Source organism: Artibeus jamaicensis, unplaced genomic scaffold, assembly GCF_021234435.1.
Source record: "Artibeus jamaicensis isolate MK-2021 breed Jamaican fruit bat unplaced genomic scaffold, CSHL_Jam_final contig_473, whole genome shotgun sequence".
NCBI lineage: Eukaryota > Metazoa > Chordata > Mammalia > Chiroptera > Phyllostomidae > Artibeus > Artibeus jamaicensis.
In genome coordinates this window covers 1,642,109-1,657,943 of record NW_026521851.1, presented here as the reverse complement: position 1 = coordinate 1,657,943, position 15,835 = coordinate 1,642,109, and the positions used below count along the sequence as shown (strand labels likewise).

The following is a 15,835-nucleotide window of genomic DNA, read 5'->3' as shown; positions in this document are numbered from 1 at the left end:
CCTGCAGTGCATATTACTTGCAGCAAAGATGTGTTGACAGTCGCTGGTGAGATACTGGTGCCTAATCATGACACTTTTACTGAGTAATAAGTCCACATGGTTTCCTTGCCTTAAGAGAACTGACCAGTAAAGTTATTTTTAGATCTTACAACCCACACTCTTCTCTTCCAAGTTTTCAGAATGTCTGCCGTTGATTCTCCAGAAGGAAAGGCTTTTTTTTTTTCCACATTGATGGATAAATCAATACTGAAGAGGATATATTCTCCCTCCTTCATTCCTTCCTCTTCACTCCCGAAACTGAAGAAATGGCCAGGAAAAGGAACACATATTTGGCCCTGGCTGGTGTGGCTCAGTTGGTTGAGGTGTTGTCCCATACCGGAAAGGTTGTGGGTTCGATTTCTGGTCAGGACATGTACGAGATGCAACCAATTGATGTGTCTCTCTCATGTTGATATTGTTTTTTCTCTCTCCCTTCCTCCCTCTAAAAGCAATGAAAACAGAAATGTTCTCAGGCAAGGATTAAACTTTTGTTTTTAACTTAAAAAATACATGTGTTTGGAATACATACAGGGTTCAGATGATATAATAATATACAAGATAGAAGGCACAGGGCTATGGATGTAATAGCAGTTTAAGTCAAAGGAAGAACGAGACTGCATGTTGTCTGAAGAACTTCTGAAAATTAAGATCCCTTTTCAGGGCTATCAGTTTATGGATACGTATTTTCTTTTTATGTTAGAGCGTTAAGAAAGAACCTGGAAAACAGAAAGAAATTTAGTACGCAATAAAGGTGGCATTTTCAATTAGAGGGGAAAAGGTGAGTGTAATGCATAGTATTAAAACAAGACACTATCCATTTGGAGGAAAACATTTTCCCCTTTAAATGGTGTCCTTCACAATAGTCCTCAGGCATCTGGTTAGGGAGCTAGCCAACAGCGGTGGCACCCGGGGTGAACGTGGTTGGCCCTCAACCATTTCCCACCATATGTTCCTTCCTGGCTAACCAAGTCCCTGCTGGCCGAGGGCCTGTCTTACTGTCAAAGGCATCTATTATATTTCCAACTTGAATGTATCAATTTCAGGAAACCCCCTCAGAGCGGCAAGAGCATTCTCTCCCTGGTGATGAATGTTCCAAAACCATTTCTCTTTATTAGGAGTCAGTCACGGTGGGGAGGGTGGTCAGCTGCTTGCTGCCTTCCATGCGTGAAAAACTCCCTTCTCTCGACCGCCTGAGCCGGGCGCAGTGGGCAGCAAGCCCTGGGGGAACAGCCAGGCTCCTTTGGCTTGCAGGCCGGTGCTCAATCCACTGAGCTACCATGTGATCTCACCTTTAACAGGAAGCTAAACAACAATACAAATAAGCAAGCAAAATATAACCAAAGACACTGAAATAAAGAACAGGGGGACAGTGCCCAGAGGAGAGAGGGGAGGGAATTTCAGGGGGAAAAGGGAAAGAGTTTACAGGAATAAGTATAAAGGACACATGGACAAAAACTAGGGGGGTGGAAATGGGAGGGAGGTGGGGAGCACTGCGGGGGTAGGCTAGGAGGGGAGTAAAAGACAGAAAACTGTACTTAAACAACAATTAAAATAAATAAAGTTAAATTTTTAAAAAGCCAGGCTCCGCTGCCAGTAAACACAGTGCTGCTTGTTCGCCATCAGAAACCCCCTCAATGGACCTAATTAGCAGCCAGCAGCTGAGTCCCGGACACGGTGCTGTAGGCTGGGCAGGAAACAAGTCAGGAGAGGCTACCCTGTGGGCCAGTGGCCCTCGTGCTTCACAGCACATTTCCTGGATCATCTGTCACTCTGATTTGCTGACCTCGAGTTCCTGGCTGCTGCTTTGGATGTCTGGAGGTGAAATTTGTACAGTATGAGCAGCAATAGCCGCAGCGGGACTAGAATCATTATTTTTATTTCAGTTGCTGAGGTCTGATTTTTAGGGAGACCGTGTGATGGTGGAGGGAAGGAGAGTGTGATAGAAGGAGCAGAATGTTCCAGAAGTCACATAGAATTCAGGAGAAGCCGAGTTAAGGGGCATTTTTGCACATTGGCTACAGAACCTCCCCCCACCCCCTTCAAAGGGACACTGGAAGTAGCCACCAGGCTACTTTCCCCTTGCCCAAGGAGGCAATAGAGTTCGATGAGACCGCCTCTTGGCTGAAGGCCCAGCCCACCTGCTCCCAGGCCGGGCCATTTTCTTGGGGCTTTGCCAACTAAACTACTGCACTGACATCTGCGAAGTGACATGATTTAAAAAAATGGGTTAAAATCCAGAAGATCATAGGCCCACATATTTTATTTTTATGCTTATTTAAGCTCCTTTCCAGATCACAAAGGAGATTTACTATGTTCTATCTGATAAACTGTTTTCTTCAGAGCCCTGGACCCTGAAGACCCCCACCTTCTCTACTTTACATTTCAGTGATTGATTGTTCCAACATAATGTCTACATTTTCCCCAACATAGCTGTGTGTTTCGGACCTCTTTACCACGTCGGATGTTGGTATATTTCCAAACGGATTACAGCATATATTTTATTTTCAGTGAGATGGCACCCCTGGGTCACATCCGTCTATATGCTAAGTGAGCAGCTGTCTCAACTTCACTCCTGGAATAGCTGCATTAAAAAGACAAAAGTTGGCCTATGTCTCCTGTTCTCAAAAGTGAAATGTATGCCCTGTGGAGCACTGTTTCCTGTCTTGCTGCAGTGCAGTAGGGCTGGGCCTGGAGAAGGGTCTTCCCTTCACTCCAAGTCTCAAGCAAACATCTGCAGGGAGGGCACTCCTTCCCCACAGCTGGCACGAGGCAGGCCGCTGCACACGGCACATGGGGCCTCCCTCTCTCCCCCTCCCTCTCTCTTGGAAGCATGCGATGAAATTTTATTGGAGAAAGTAAAAGAAGCTCTAAATTAATAGAAGGGCAAACACGCTTCCAGATGGGAAGACTCCACATTAGAGACTCCAGATCTCTCCAAAGTTGTATACAAATTTGGTACAATTACCAGTCAAAATTCTGAAAGGACATCTTATGAAATAAAATGAAAGGAAATGAAACAGTCAGTACCAGTTTGAAAAGGAGAACAACGAGGAGGGACTTGCCTAACCATTCTAAACTTGAAGAGCCATGTGAGAAGTTTAGCCCTCTAAACTTTTCCGTGGCATGACCACGTGGTTGCCTGGGTATGAAGGTCTGGGACCAGGGCTCCTACAGACACGTCAGTGAGAAGAGGCCTTTCAGTTGTAAACGTCAGCTACCTTTGCAATATCTTTGACCTCTTGGGACTTGGAAATGTCTAGGATGCTGGTGGGGAGCAAATTTGGGCACCAGACACCCTGTGCTAGGTACCATCACCCCTGTCCTCTGCAATGAGTTTTATCATTAAATACCAACACCCTTAGAGTGACAGCTTCTCCAGAACACTCTTCACTCACTCATGCAAACTGTGCATAGAAACGTTTGAAACAAGCGCACCTGCTTTGAGACGGCTGTGGGCCTATGTGCCACTCACCAGCGGTGACATCTGGGAGGAGGTCACAGAAAACTTTCATTTTCTATGTTGGATATTTGCCTTAACATTTGAATTTATGACTGGGGAATATAGTCAATATTTTCTGCTCTAAGCAGAAAAACAATCCTGAGTTTAAGAAGAAGAAAAAAAGCTTTTATGACGATTAATGACACTGTTGCCCACAAGCAGTCTCTCCCACGCACTAAAGTAGGACAGGAAGGCTCATGGTTTCCACAGCAAAGAAGGGAAAATTAGGTTCTTTTAACACTTTTTAGCTTCTCAAAAGATCATCTCATAAAATATTGTTGATGGTTATAATTTTTTTAATGCAATGACATGAATTTTTAAAGTGAAATTTACATACTTTGGGGGATTTGAAATGCTATCAGAGGTTTAGTAGAGAAAATTACACAAAAGAATCTTATATAAACCTAATCTGATAAATTTTGCAATAGTAAGTTAATGGAGACATGAATTATAAACTGACCTCTTCAATAAAGTTGCAAAGTACCTATTAAAAAAGCAAGTTTTAGAAGGTTCATAGGCATTCTAACAAAGTAAAACACTCTAAAATAAATGTATATGTCTATAATTTATAATGTAGCAATTCCTTGGTCTGTAGTCAAATGAGGACCCTCTGTATAATCTTGACCATATTCCTGTAACTGCATCCCCTCTACCAATTCTTTACAAATCCATTTCTGTTCCACTGCCACACATGGACATTGAAGTTGTCACACATTACCTAAAAGTACGATTAACTGAGCATTTACATGCTTATTTGAATTTAAACAAAATTTTCTTAATTTGCACCATCCATTCAATAAATATTGACTGAGTGCTTACTGTGTCGGTACTGACCTGGCACTTGGAGTGCAGCCTAACCCAAATAAAGGTTATCTAAGTGTGGTAGACAATAAAAACAAACATAATAAATGGGTAAATTAAGTAGGATGTTGGAAGTGGATAAGTGCAATAAAAGAGATCATGTTTAGGATTATACCATGCAAACTCTCAGCACTAGATCCCAAGTGACAGAGAAGCTGTGTATTCTTTAATAAAATTAGTTTTGGGGGTATACTAGTCTGCTGGGACTGCCATAACAAAACATTGTAGACTTGGTGGCTTAGACAATAGACATTTATTTTCTCAGAGATCTGGAGGTCCAAGATCAAGGAGCCAGCAGGGCTGGTTTCTGGTGACACCGCTCTTCCATGGCTGGTGCTGGTGTGGAAGGTCTGGGGTCTCTTTTCCTTCCTGCATGGACACCAGTCCAATTGGATGAGGGCCCCGCCCCTATAACCTCGCTTACTCTTAATGACCTCCGTAGAGCCTCTACTTCCAGTCACACTGGGGATTAAGGCTACAACATGGGTGGGGGCTGGGGGAGCAATTCCATCCATAATAGATGGCACTTGTGATAAGAGGGACACTCAAGTATGGGGTCCAGGGCAGAGTCGCCTGTTATGTAGGTTTAAGAGCAGCACTGAGATAGACTTCATTGAGAAGGTGAAATCTGAGCAAAGACGTTGAGTTATTTATGTGGCTATCTGGAGAAAAAGCATTTCGGGCCGAGGGGACAGCCAGTGCAGAGGCAGGATTCTGTCTAAATGTTCAGTGAACAGTGAGGAGGCCAGTATGTCTGCAGGGACGCGAGAGCAGGAAGGGATGAGGATCCGGGAGCCCTGTGGTGTAGGCTCCGTAGGCTGAGGTGAGGACTTAGGTTTTGACCTGAGTGAAACGGAGTCACTGTAGGTTTTTGAGCAGAATCTGTATGACATGATCTGACTTATATGTCCATGTGGTTATGAATTTATTATTTTAATGTATCCTGGTGAATAATTAGTGTGTAATTATACACATATACATTAACTGTATCTTTTAAAACCTTGATTTTAGAATCTAATTTTAAAGTCAAATTATCTGAAGAATTTCCTAATCACCAAGTCTTCTAGTGTGTGATGTATATATCTGACTTCCTTCTATGTACCTATTACTTTATCTTTATTCTTTCTTCTGTTGCATGTACATGATTACACATTTTTATGTTCAGTTGAAAATTTTTAAGTTAAGTTTAATCTAATATGTATACTTAATATCTATATTGTAAAATATTCTTGAACAAAATCATTACTATGATAGCTTGGCTAAAATACTCTATAACTCAGATAATCAGAGAAAAGAATAGTCACAAATAACATTACTTTGTGTCTTTTACAAACACATAATATTTTGAGGGCCAACTGTATACATTGTATACAGATATAGATATCTGTACACAGATATAAAGTCTGTTTCAGTCTCTGGCTTTAAAAAAATCAGGATTATCTATTATCTTCCATTCCAGACAAACAGAAACTTAACAATTCTATGACTTCTTTTGTCCATTAAAAAAATGAGTCATTTTGAGATTAGTGGGTAAAACCTGATATATAAGTAAGAGTAGGTTTAATTATGGGTAAAACTGTGAAATAGGTCAAGTTTGACTTCTCTTCCTCTTTGAGTTCATGTAAATTCACCAAGATCTCCAGTGTCTTGCACAGTACCTAGCACACAGTAGGTACTCATGACATATAATTGACCCTTAAACAACAGGGTTCGAACTGTGTGGGTCCACTTACGTAGGTAGACTTTTTTCAATAAATATACAGTTGGCTCTCCCTACCCCTGGCTTTTGCATCTGCCAATTCAACCACTGGTGGATGGAAAACAGTATTTTCCCTGCACAGTTGGGAATCCATGGATGCAGAGAGCTGACTGTGGGCATTGTCCTACACCATTTTAAGGACTTGAGCATCTGTGAATTTTGGTATCTATGGTGGGTGGGTGGTCCTGGAACCAATGCCCTGCAGATTCCAAGAGCTGACTAGTTAAGTTTTGGGGGAGTCGAAAGTTGCATAAAGAGTTTTGCCTATGTGGAGGGTTGTGGCCCCTGACCCCCACTTGTTCAAGAGTCAACTATGTTTGTTAAACAACGGACAGTTTCCCTAGACATCTCTTTCACTAACTTGTTAGGGATTTCATATTGCAGGAGTAGAAAATTTTTCCTTTCTTCCCTTGGCTGGTCTACTAATTAATTTAACATAAGACAGATTTAAACAACAGAAAAAAAACAAATTTAATTTTCATGTATTGGAACCTTATGAAAATATGAGCCCCAAAGGCAAGCAATTGCAGGATGTCAAACTCATTTTCACAGGGTCCCACATCAGCCTCGTGGTTGCCTTCAAAGGACCCAATGTAAATTTAGGACTGTATAAATGTAACTACTCCTTAACAGTTAAGCGAGAGCTCAGCACTGCTGCAGGGTAGAAACAAGGTGCCTTGGGCTAGATAAAACAAGGTGGAGGGGTAGATTTGGCCCTGGGGCCTTGTATTTGCCACCTTTGAGCTAAGGATTTGAAAAGGGGCCTGGGGATTCAAAAGTAGAGGAGGACAATGGAAAGGAAGATAAGAAGAGCAGGTATTTGGCGATCCGGTGTTCTCCCCACTATGCAGGTGACTATCTAAATTCTTTAGGTAGTTCTAGGAGAGGTCAAAGTTTTTTTCCTGAATCTGCTGGGTCTTGATTATCTTCAGCTCAATATAATCCACATGCCAAAGTGGCATTTGGTGGGGCGGAGCATTCTGCTTTCCTTTGGGATGTTGCCCATCCCTAGAGTATGTGCATTTTTTATTTTATTTATATGAGAGAGAGAGAGAGAGAGAGAGAGAGAGAGAGAGAGAGAGAGAGAGAGAGAGAGACTGACTTCGATTTGTTGTTTAATGCATTCACTGTTGACCCTTTGGATGTGCCCTGACCAGGGATGGAACTCACAGCTTCGGGGTATGGGGTCGACGCTCTAACCAACTGAGTACCTGGCATGGGCCAAGTGTTTTTATTTTTAAATATTGCCAGAGGAAGCGGGCAACCTGTGCCCAAAGGTATGAACTTCCGAGTTCAGTGGGGACATGCGTCAAAATGCGGGATTTTCCCGGAGAGCCTCTTCAAAGCATAACACTGGACAATTATTACTCTGCTTGTCATTGAGTCAGGTGGGAGTTGAAAACATTAAAAGTTGCATTTGGTATACAGCCTTAGGATATAATATTCCAAGTTATTTTTATTTCTTGATTCCTGTGCAAAAATTACTGGAGTTGTTGATTCTAAAGCAATTCCTGTCGATTTACAGGCTTGCTAGGTAGACCTTGAATCCCAGACCCTCAGAGTTCAGGCCCTGTCCCACTACCTTGGACACCCCACAGTGCTTGTCACAGTTCCTGGGTGGTGGGGAGGGGTTCCTCTGAAACGCCCCACAGCCCGCGGCTGCAGCCTGTCCGGCCGCGAGCTGGGACCGGCAGCCAATGTCAGTGATGCAGCCAGAAACAGACTTGTATTTAACCCACGGCCCCCGCCGTCTGGAGGAGCCGCTATTAAGGCATATAACGTTGACAGTGAACGCTGCACCCAAATGTGTTGGGAGCTAGCCAGGCTGAAAAATGCACCTTTGCGCTAATTCCACAAAGGCTTCGTAAACCTCTTCATGATTCTTGAAAGAAGCCCAACGTAACCCTTTACAAGTTACGCTGCCTCCCTCTCCCAACCCCTTTCCATATTTCTTTGATCCCCACGGTCCGGACCAACACAGGGGACTAGCGGACAGCCCCTGTGTCACTTTCTCCCGCTCTAATGCACACGTCCTCACAGAACTTCTGGAACGAGTGGCACAGAACCAGCGGCCCGAGCCCCGCCCCAGGCCATCCCGGCCCGGGCCTCCTAGGGCTTGGCCTGCTCTCTTCCTTCCCCATTGGCTAGATCCGCCCTCCTCCCTTCCCCATTGGGTCTACGCCTCACTTCTGCGACGCTGGAGCGGCCCAGCCAGTGAGGGGCGGGGCGCGGGGCGCGGGCGGAGCCAGCGCGCAAGCGCAAACGGGCAGGTCTGGGCCCGGAAGCGGGGGGAGGGGGCGGTGTTCCCGGTTTCCTGGGTTACCTGAGGGGGCGGGGGTGGGAGCTCCAGGCAGCGGCCGCGGTGCCGAGGGCTCCGGATTCGCCCTGTGGGGGAGCGCGCGGTGGAGGCGGCGGCAGCATTGGTGGTGGCGAGACTAGAGGTAAAGTGGCGCGCGGAGCCTATGATGCTGGTGGAGGGCTGGGTCCGGGACCCTGTCCGCGGCCTGAGGGGCAGCCGATTGGGGTGGTGGCTGTCAGCCTGGGCTGGGGTCGCGGCCCGACGCCCCGGCCTGGGCTTCCTTTCCTTCTTGGGGCTCGGGACGCCTTCCCGCGGCCTTGGGCAGCCTCGAGCTGCAGCCGGAGCTTGGCGGGGCCGCGCGGCCACCAATACTAACTTTATTTCCCGGCGCGGGGTCGGAGGTCGAGCACGCTGCTGTCTGGACAGCATTGATTCTCAGGTGCCGCGGCACCCCTACCCCAGCCGGGCCTGGACTGGCTGGTTGACCGCGGGAGTTGACAGTTTCCTTGCCACCACCCCCTGGTCGCTCCGGGCGCCCTGGCCCCGCGGCCGCTCGCCCACCTGTCAAATCTCCCGCTCATGTTTGCGACCTGCCTTGTCCGGGCGAAAGACTCTCCGGAGGGTCTCTGGGACATCTGCCGTCCGTCCCGGGCACCGCCGGAGCCTTGTTGGGGGTGGTGGTGGGGATTAAACTGATTTCCCCTTCGCCACCTGTGGGATTAAACTGTGGGGAAGCCCGGGCACCGCAGCGTGGAGGCCAGCGGGTGGGTCGTTCCGCGGCGGCGGGGATCAGCTAGCTCACAGGCTGTAAGAAACGCTTCCCCGCCTGATTTTCAGCGGGTTGAGCAAAACAAAGCATTCTCTGTGTGTTGTGCAGACTTTACACACCCAGGGACAGCACCCAGTTCGTTTTAGGCAGATCGAAAATTTTGAGGGAGTTGAATATACGTTGGTGTTGGATTCGGACCAATGTTTTCTTGAATATTGAATTCAGCTCTCATTTTTCCTAGGGTTCAGTGAACAGATCGACACACCCAGCAACCTTATGCTAATAAAGATGTTGACTCTGAGCGTTCGTTTTGTAGGTGTAGTTAGTGAATGTGGGGTTATCTGTTTTAAAGAGCTTTGCAAGTAGCCAGCAACTTTTTGCCTGATACCTCTTGCTGTCATCCATATTGTTACTGCCAAGATTGGAGAATTGGGACAAAAGGGGGCATAAAGAGAAAATGATCTCCTTTAGATTTAATTTACACGAAAGCAATTTATAAAATATAAAGTTATATATACAGTTAGTAAATATTTATTGAGCACTTACTGTGTGCCACACAGTTTTCTAAACAGATGAAAACTGCCCTCCTTCATGGAGCTTCCATTCTACTGGGAGATAATAAATAATAAATGTATGCTATGTCCCTTGGTGTTAATTAGGACTGAAGACGCTGAGCAGGGAAGAGGGGGGATAGGGAGCAGGGAGAGGGTTGCAATTTTAACTGGAGGTAGCCACAAAAGACTTCCTGGAAAAGATGACATTTAAGCACAAGACTGGAAGGGAGTGAGAGGGTGACCCCAGTACCTCTCTAGGGGAAGGGTGTTCAGAGGGAAAGGCTCCAGCAGAAGCTTCCAGGCAGAAGCACACGGACACGTTTGAGGAACGCAGAGAGGCTGGTTTGGCTTGGTGGAGCAAGCAGTGTAAGAGCAGCAGAAGTGAAGTCAGGGTGGAGTGGGCACAGGAAAGCAGACTGTGCCCGGCCTGCAGGCCCTTGTAAAGACTGGGTTTCCACTCTGAGGCCCATCACTTTGAATGGGGAAGGGATATACTCAGGTTTGCTTTTTGAAAGCGTCCCTCTGGTGTTGGATGGAGAATAGACTTTGTTGGTGGGGCCGGGGTGTTAGTCAGGAGCAGAAGCAGGGACATCAGTTTGGGGACTTTTGCCTTAATCCAGGCCAGGGATGATGCAGAGTGCAGTTGGTGGAGTGGCTGATTTCTGGATAAATTGAGGGTTGTAGGGTCAATGGCAGACTTCCAGCACACCAGACTTTAAGCATGTACTAAAGTGAGGTTTATGAGAGGAGCAGTTTGGTGGGAAGAAAGTTGGGAGTTGGTTAGGAGACCAGAAAATGAGACATCCAAATGGAGCCCATTCATAGTAGACTATCCCTACTTTGTACGGAAGAAACGTTTTACCTTGTCTTGACTATAACAGGGGCTTAATATTTTTACCCATGCACTGCCAACTTTCATGCTTATATTCTTTTTGGCTCTTTTGGGACAATCTAGTCATTCCTTTCACCAAATACAGTTTTGTTTTTATTTACTTGCCCTCAGTGTATCTGGTAGGTTCAGTTGTGGGGAAAGCCATACAAGTCCAGAATGCTATGCTGGACTCTACCTTTTAGTTTGTTGTATTTAACTTGAACAACTTCCTCTGATTAATTTTTTTTCTGAATTATGTTAGATGCCTGGCTTAAATTCGAGAATTTTTTTAAGCCTCAGAAATCCTGTTATCAGATGTGGCTTCACGTAGCCATTTGTGAAATTACAATGGAAATGACCTGTACTTCTAATACTTTACTAGTAAGTGAGTAACATACAGAGAGTATCCTAATTCTTTTGTTTCGTTAAAGATGGCTTTAAATAGTTTGATCCCTGATCAGGGCACATACAATAATCTACCAATGAAAATAAGTGGAACAACAAATGGATGTTCCTTTCTTTCTCTTTCTCCCCCCCAAAAAAAATCAATAAATGTTTTTAAAAGATGGCTTTAAATAAATAAGCTGTCTCATGTTAAATGGAGATCTTTTTTAAGTCAAATTATGCAGTATTTGGAGCAATAGAATTTGATCCATAAAACTTATATCAAAATGTGTGAGACTCCTAGAATTTAAGATCTGCTCCTTACATTAAGAATCCGGGTAATAAGCTAACATATTTTAACTGATTTTTAGAGTGAGAAAAAGAAAAGGAGAGAAAGGGAGAGGGAAAGAGAGAAACATGGATTTGTTGTTTCACTTATTTATGAATTTATGGGTTGATTCTTATATGTGCCCTGACTGGGGATGGAACCTGCAACGTTGGTGAATCGGGATGGTGCTCTAACCAACTAAGCTACCTAGCCGGGGCTAAGCTAATATTTTTAAATGTATTTTCAACCTAATTATATCCTGAAAGTATATAAAAATGTCACATTAATAACTAATTATAAACTTATCTTGGAGTTGATGGGAACATTATATTCTTGTTAATACTGCTTTCTTTTGCTGTTACTTCTCACCAGTGCCTCTTAAGTCTCTTGGCCTTGGTTTATAGCAATTGAGGGTGACTTGATTCATTTGGAAATTTTGAACACTTTTCAGATCTAACTGCTGGGAAGAAAAATCTTGTCTAATAATATGAAAGAGCAACGCTTAAAGTGTGATCATCTTAATTAAACAAGAAAGGAATCAAACAAAGTGAAACATTATTTCATTCAAATGTAATTCTTCTAAATTGAAACTCAAAAGTGGACGAGGAAACTAGAGCTTCTAGCCGCTTTCAATGAGTAGAAGAAATAGATGAATGCTGAGGTAGAGTACCACACATCCTTGGAAATGTTGGTGCAGTGCAACCAATGCCCCTCAACTTTAAAAAGTAAAGAGAGTGGAAGGTTTTTTCCATAAACCTGAAGAATTGCATATTTTACATTTAAAAATGGGGTGTGGGGAGGTGAAGTCAGAAAATGTACATTGAACAACCTGACACTGAGCGATTCCTGAAAAAATTATAACCAAATTGCCAAACAGATGCTTTGTGATTTGTGATTAGAAAAGAAGGTATTGATTACTAAGATCCAGAATTGTATTTTTAAGAACAAGTTATGCCCTGACTGGTGTGACTCAGTTGGTTGGGCATCGTCCTGCAAACTAAAAGGTTGCCTTTTCAATTCCCTGATTCCCCAGTCAGGGCACGGGCCTGGGGTGTGGGCTAGGTTCCTGGTTGGGAGCCTGCAAGAGGCAACACATTGATGTTTCTCTCACCTATTGATGTTTCTCTTCCTCTCTTCCTCCTTCCCTTCCCCTGTCTCTAAAAATAAATAAATTAAGTCTTAAAAAAAAGAACAAGTCATATTAAATTTAATTTCAGGCTCACTTTGCTAAAGATGTAGTAGTACTAAATAAGCTCTGCGCGCACACCACACATCTTACAGCCTGTGCTCCCATTTATTGTTTCATTTAACCCTCACAACATCCCCGTGCAGTAGGAGCCCTGGGAAGGTGCAGGAGACAGATGCGGGAGATCTTAGGAAGGACATCTTAGGTCAGGGGTAAAGGAGAGCATTCTCTCGTCTGACTGGGTGAATGGTGATGCTGGTAATTGATCTCAATTTTTAAAATGTGGGTAGAGGAGTAGATTTGGAGATGTAAAATTCACCAGTTCACGTCAGTTTGGTGGAAGTGACTGTTTTATTTTCTTTGTTGGAACTGAGTCAAATATAATTAAATTTAAAAATAGGTAGGTCTGGCCCTGACTGGCGTGGCTTAGTGGGTTGAGCATCATCCTGCAAAGCCAAAGGTCTCTGGTTCGATTCCCAGTCGGGGTGCATGCCTGAGTTTTGGGGCCTGGTTCCTGTTTGGGGCATGTGTGAAAGGCAACCGATTGATGTTTCTCTTCCTCTCTTTCTCCCTACTTCCCCCCACTCTCAAAAAATACACACACACACACACACTCAAGAGAGAAGTCAGAATCAAATAAGAAAGCATCCACTCAGTAAATATATTCTTTCAAACATGTTTGGTAAGGGAGGACAGTGAATAGAAGCTTGAGTGGGGCGATGTGATCAGGGAAGTTTGTTGTTCTTTAAAGGAGGAATAGTCAAGGACACTTTAGTGGACTGAGAGAAAGAGGCATTGAGGGGGGAAAGAAAATTAAAGTCACAAGGGGAAGATGATCAGCTATAACCTCAGAAGAAATGGAAGGGTTTGGAACATGAGTGCGGGGAAAAGGGTTACCTTGAAGAAGAGTGGTAATATGCCTTCCTATTTAAAAAAGAGAAGAGAATAGGGAGTTGATACAGGTATAGAGAAGTGTCCAGGATGGTGTCCCATGCTGAGATTGAGAAGGAAGCACATGGGTTGGGGGTATGTTAGAAGGGAAAAGAAAAGTTACCCTGTGATTGGAAAAGGGAGCCAACCAGGGACAAGTGACCTAATTGCTGAGTAGTGATAAACACTCTCGCAATCACAAATGTAGAAAGAGGTCAATCAGAATGATTAAGCAATTTTGCCCAGTAGCTCCCTATTACAGTGCAGAAAGCAGATAGTTCTCTTGAACCTGGATGGGGATTGGAGAGGAAAGTATGCCGGAGAACTGGGTGGGGGTGGTGTGAAGTTAAGGAGTTGAGGGTGGTCCTAAGGCTGCTAACTGATGGGCCACACCATAGCTATCCTGCTTGATTAAGGAAGAAAGCTGAGCCAAGATGGGCTGACAAATGTTGAGAATGAAGAGGGTAAAGAGTCTCAATGAGTAAGCTGCACAACTGGTAGAAGTAAAGGGGTATCAGAGCCGGGACGGTAAGCCCTTGTGATGTGAGAGTCCTAATCTAAGATCCCAGAGGTGGGGCAACTGCAGGTGATGTAAAGGCCAAATAATGACCAATGATGGTAGTGGGAAGCCAAGATTAATAGTGCTAATTACAACAGTAATATTAATAAAATCCACTGTTTATTGAGTGCTACATATTAGTTGCTATACAAAATGCTTTCCAGTGATCATCCTACTTGTTTTTCACAACCATCCCTCAGGCACATATTAGGATCTCCATCTTACAAATGGGGAAACTGGGTCTCAGTGAGGTTAAGCAACCTTCCCCAAGGCACAGCTAAGAAGTACGTGAGACTTTCTAGCCCGCAAACCCTTATGCCCAGCTACTAAACCAGGCTGGCCTTCTGCAGAGTAGGTCTTACTGAAGAAGAGGAACTCAAAGAGTTCTAAATGCCAGTGTTTTGGGCTTAATTGTTTTTATGGTAAAAGGCCACCAGAGTAATAGATCATTCGTGGAGAGGAAGACAGGAGTTGTATGGCAAAGTTCTCAGTAAATGGAGATGATTGACTCGAAGGTCAATATGTGTCAACTATAAATGTATTTATAACCTATAGAGATCCTTAACTGTGGATAAAATGGGATAATAATGATGTACAAGTCACTCTGGGGAAGCCGGATAACTGACTTATCTTCCTGGCCTGAGATGTGAGTGTGGCGCTTTATTAAGAGGAAGAGATGAAGTGATCTTCCTGTGTGAAGGTGGAGAATATAGGGAAGTTTCTTAGCAGCAGAACTAGGATTCTTTTTTAAAAAATATATTTTATTGATTATGCCATTACAGTTGTCCCAATTCCCCCCTTCATTCCCCTCCACCCTGCACACCCCTCCCCCACCATTCCCCCCCTTTAGTTTATGTCCATGTGTCACAGGTTCTTTAGATTCTGTATTTCCCATACTATTCTTGCTTTCCCCCCATCTATTTTCTACCTACCGTCTATGCTACTTATTTTCTGTATCTTCTCCCCCCCCCTCCTCCCACTCCCCTGTTGCTAACCCTCCATGAGATCTTCATTTCTATGGTTCTGCTCCTGATCTAGCTATCCTCTTAGTTTGCTTTTGTTTTAGGTGTGGTTGTTAATAACTGTGAGTTTGCTGTCCTTTCACTGTTCATCTTTTCTATCTTCTTTTTCTTAGGTAAGTCCCTTTAACATTTCATATAATAAGGGCTTGGTGATGATGAACTCCTTGAATTTGACCTTATCTGAGAAGCACTTTATCTGCCCTTCCATTCTAAATGAAAGCTTTGCTGGATAGAGCAATCTTGGATGGAGATCTTTGGATTTCATGACTTGGTATACTTCTTTCCAAGAACTAGAATTCTTAAAGGAAGGGTATACGAAATCCAGGGAGGGAGGAGGGCTCACCTAGTTGTGCAGGAAAAATCAGAAAGGATTGGTGGGGAGGTAGGGTGATTATATAAATTAGTGACCAAACAAGTGTTACTTTGAAAATGAAAGGAATATTATTAATAGTTACCCTGGGGCATCAGGCATAAACCAGGGCTGTCCTGGCAAATTGAGATGTTTAGTCATCTCAGTGATAGCTAACCAGGGGAGCTATCACCTTGGAAAGGGGTTGTGCTGTGGAGAATGATTGAATCGAACTCCTGGGCATGAATGGAGTTTAGCCTAAGATTATTCTCTCCAGCCCCATAATACTACCCTGAAATGTTCTGGGCACATCTTATTCTATAAGGGTCTGGAGATTTGAAGGAAGTTATGGGTTAATCTCTAGATAAAGGGTTGGAAGGCATTAACATGTAGGTAGAACTTGAAACCTTAGAAGTGGATGAGATA

At 44.1% G+C, this 15,835-nt stretch overlaps 1 protein-coding gene across 1 annotated transcript in view; it reads left to right on the top strand.

Annotated features, from left to right (window-relative positions):
* The first annotated feature begins 8,482 nt into the window (after positions 1–8,482).
* Positions 8,483–15,835, top strand: part of LYST (lysosomal trafficking regulator) — a 161,290-nt gene continuing 153,937 nt past the window's right edge. Inside the window, exon 1 of the mRNA XM_053667898.1 lies at positions 8,483–8,599. The gene's annotated coding sequence lies outside the window, so the exon portion shown is untranslated. The remainder of the gene's footprint in view (positions 8,600–15,835) is intronic.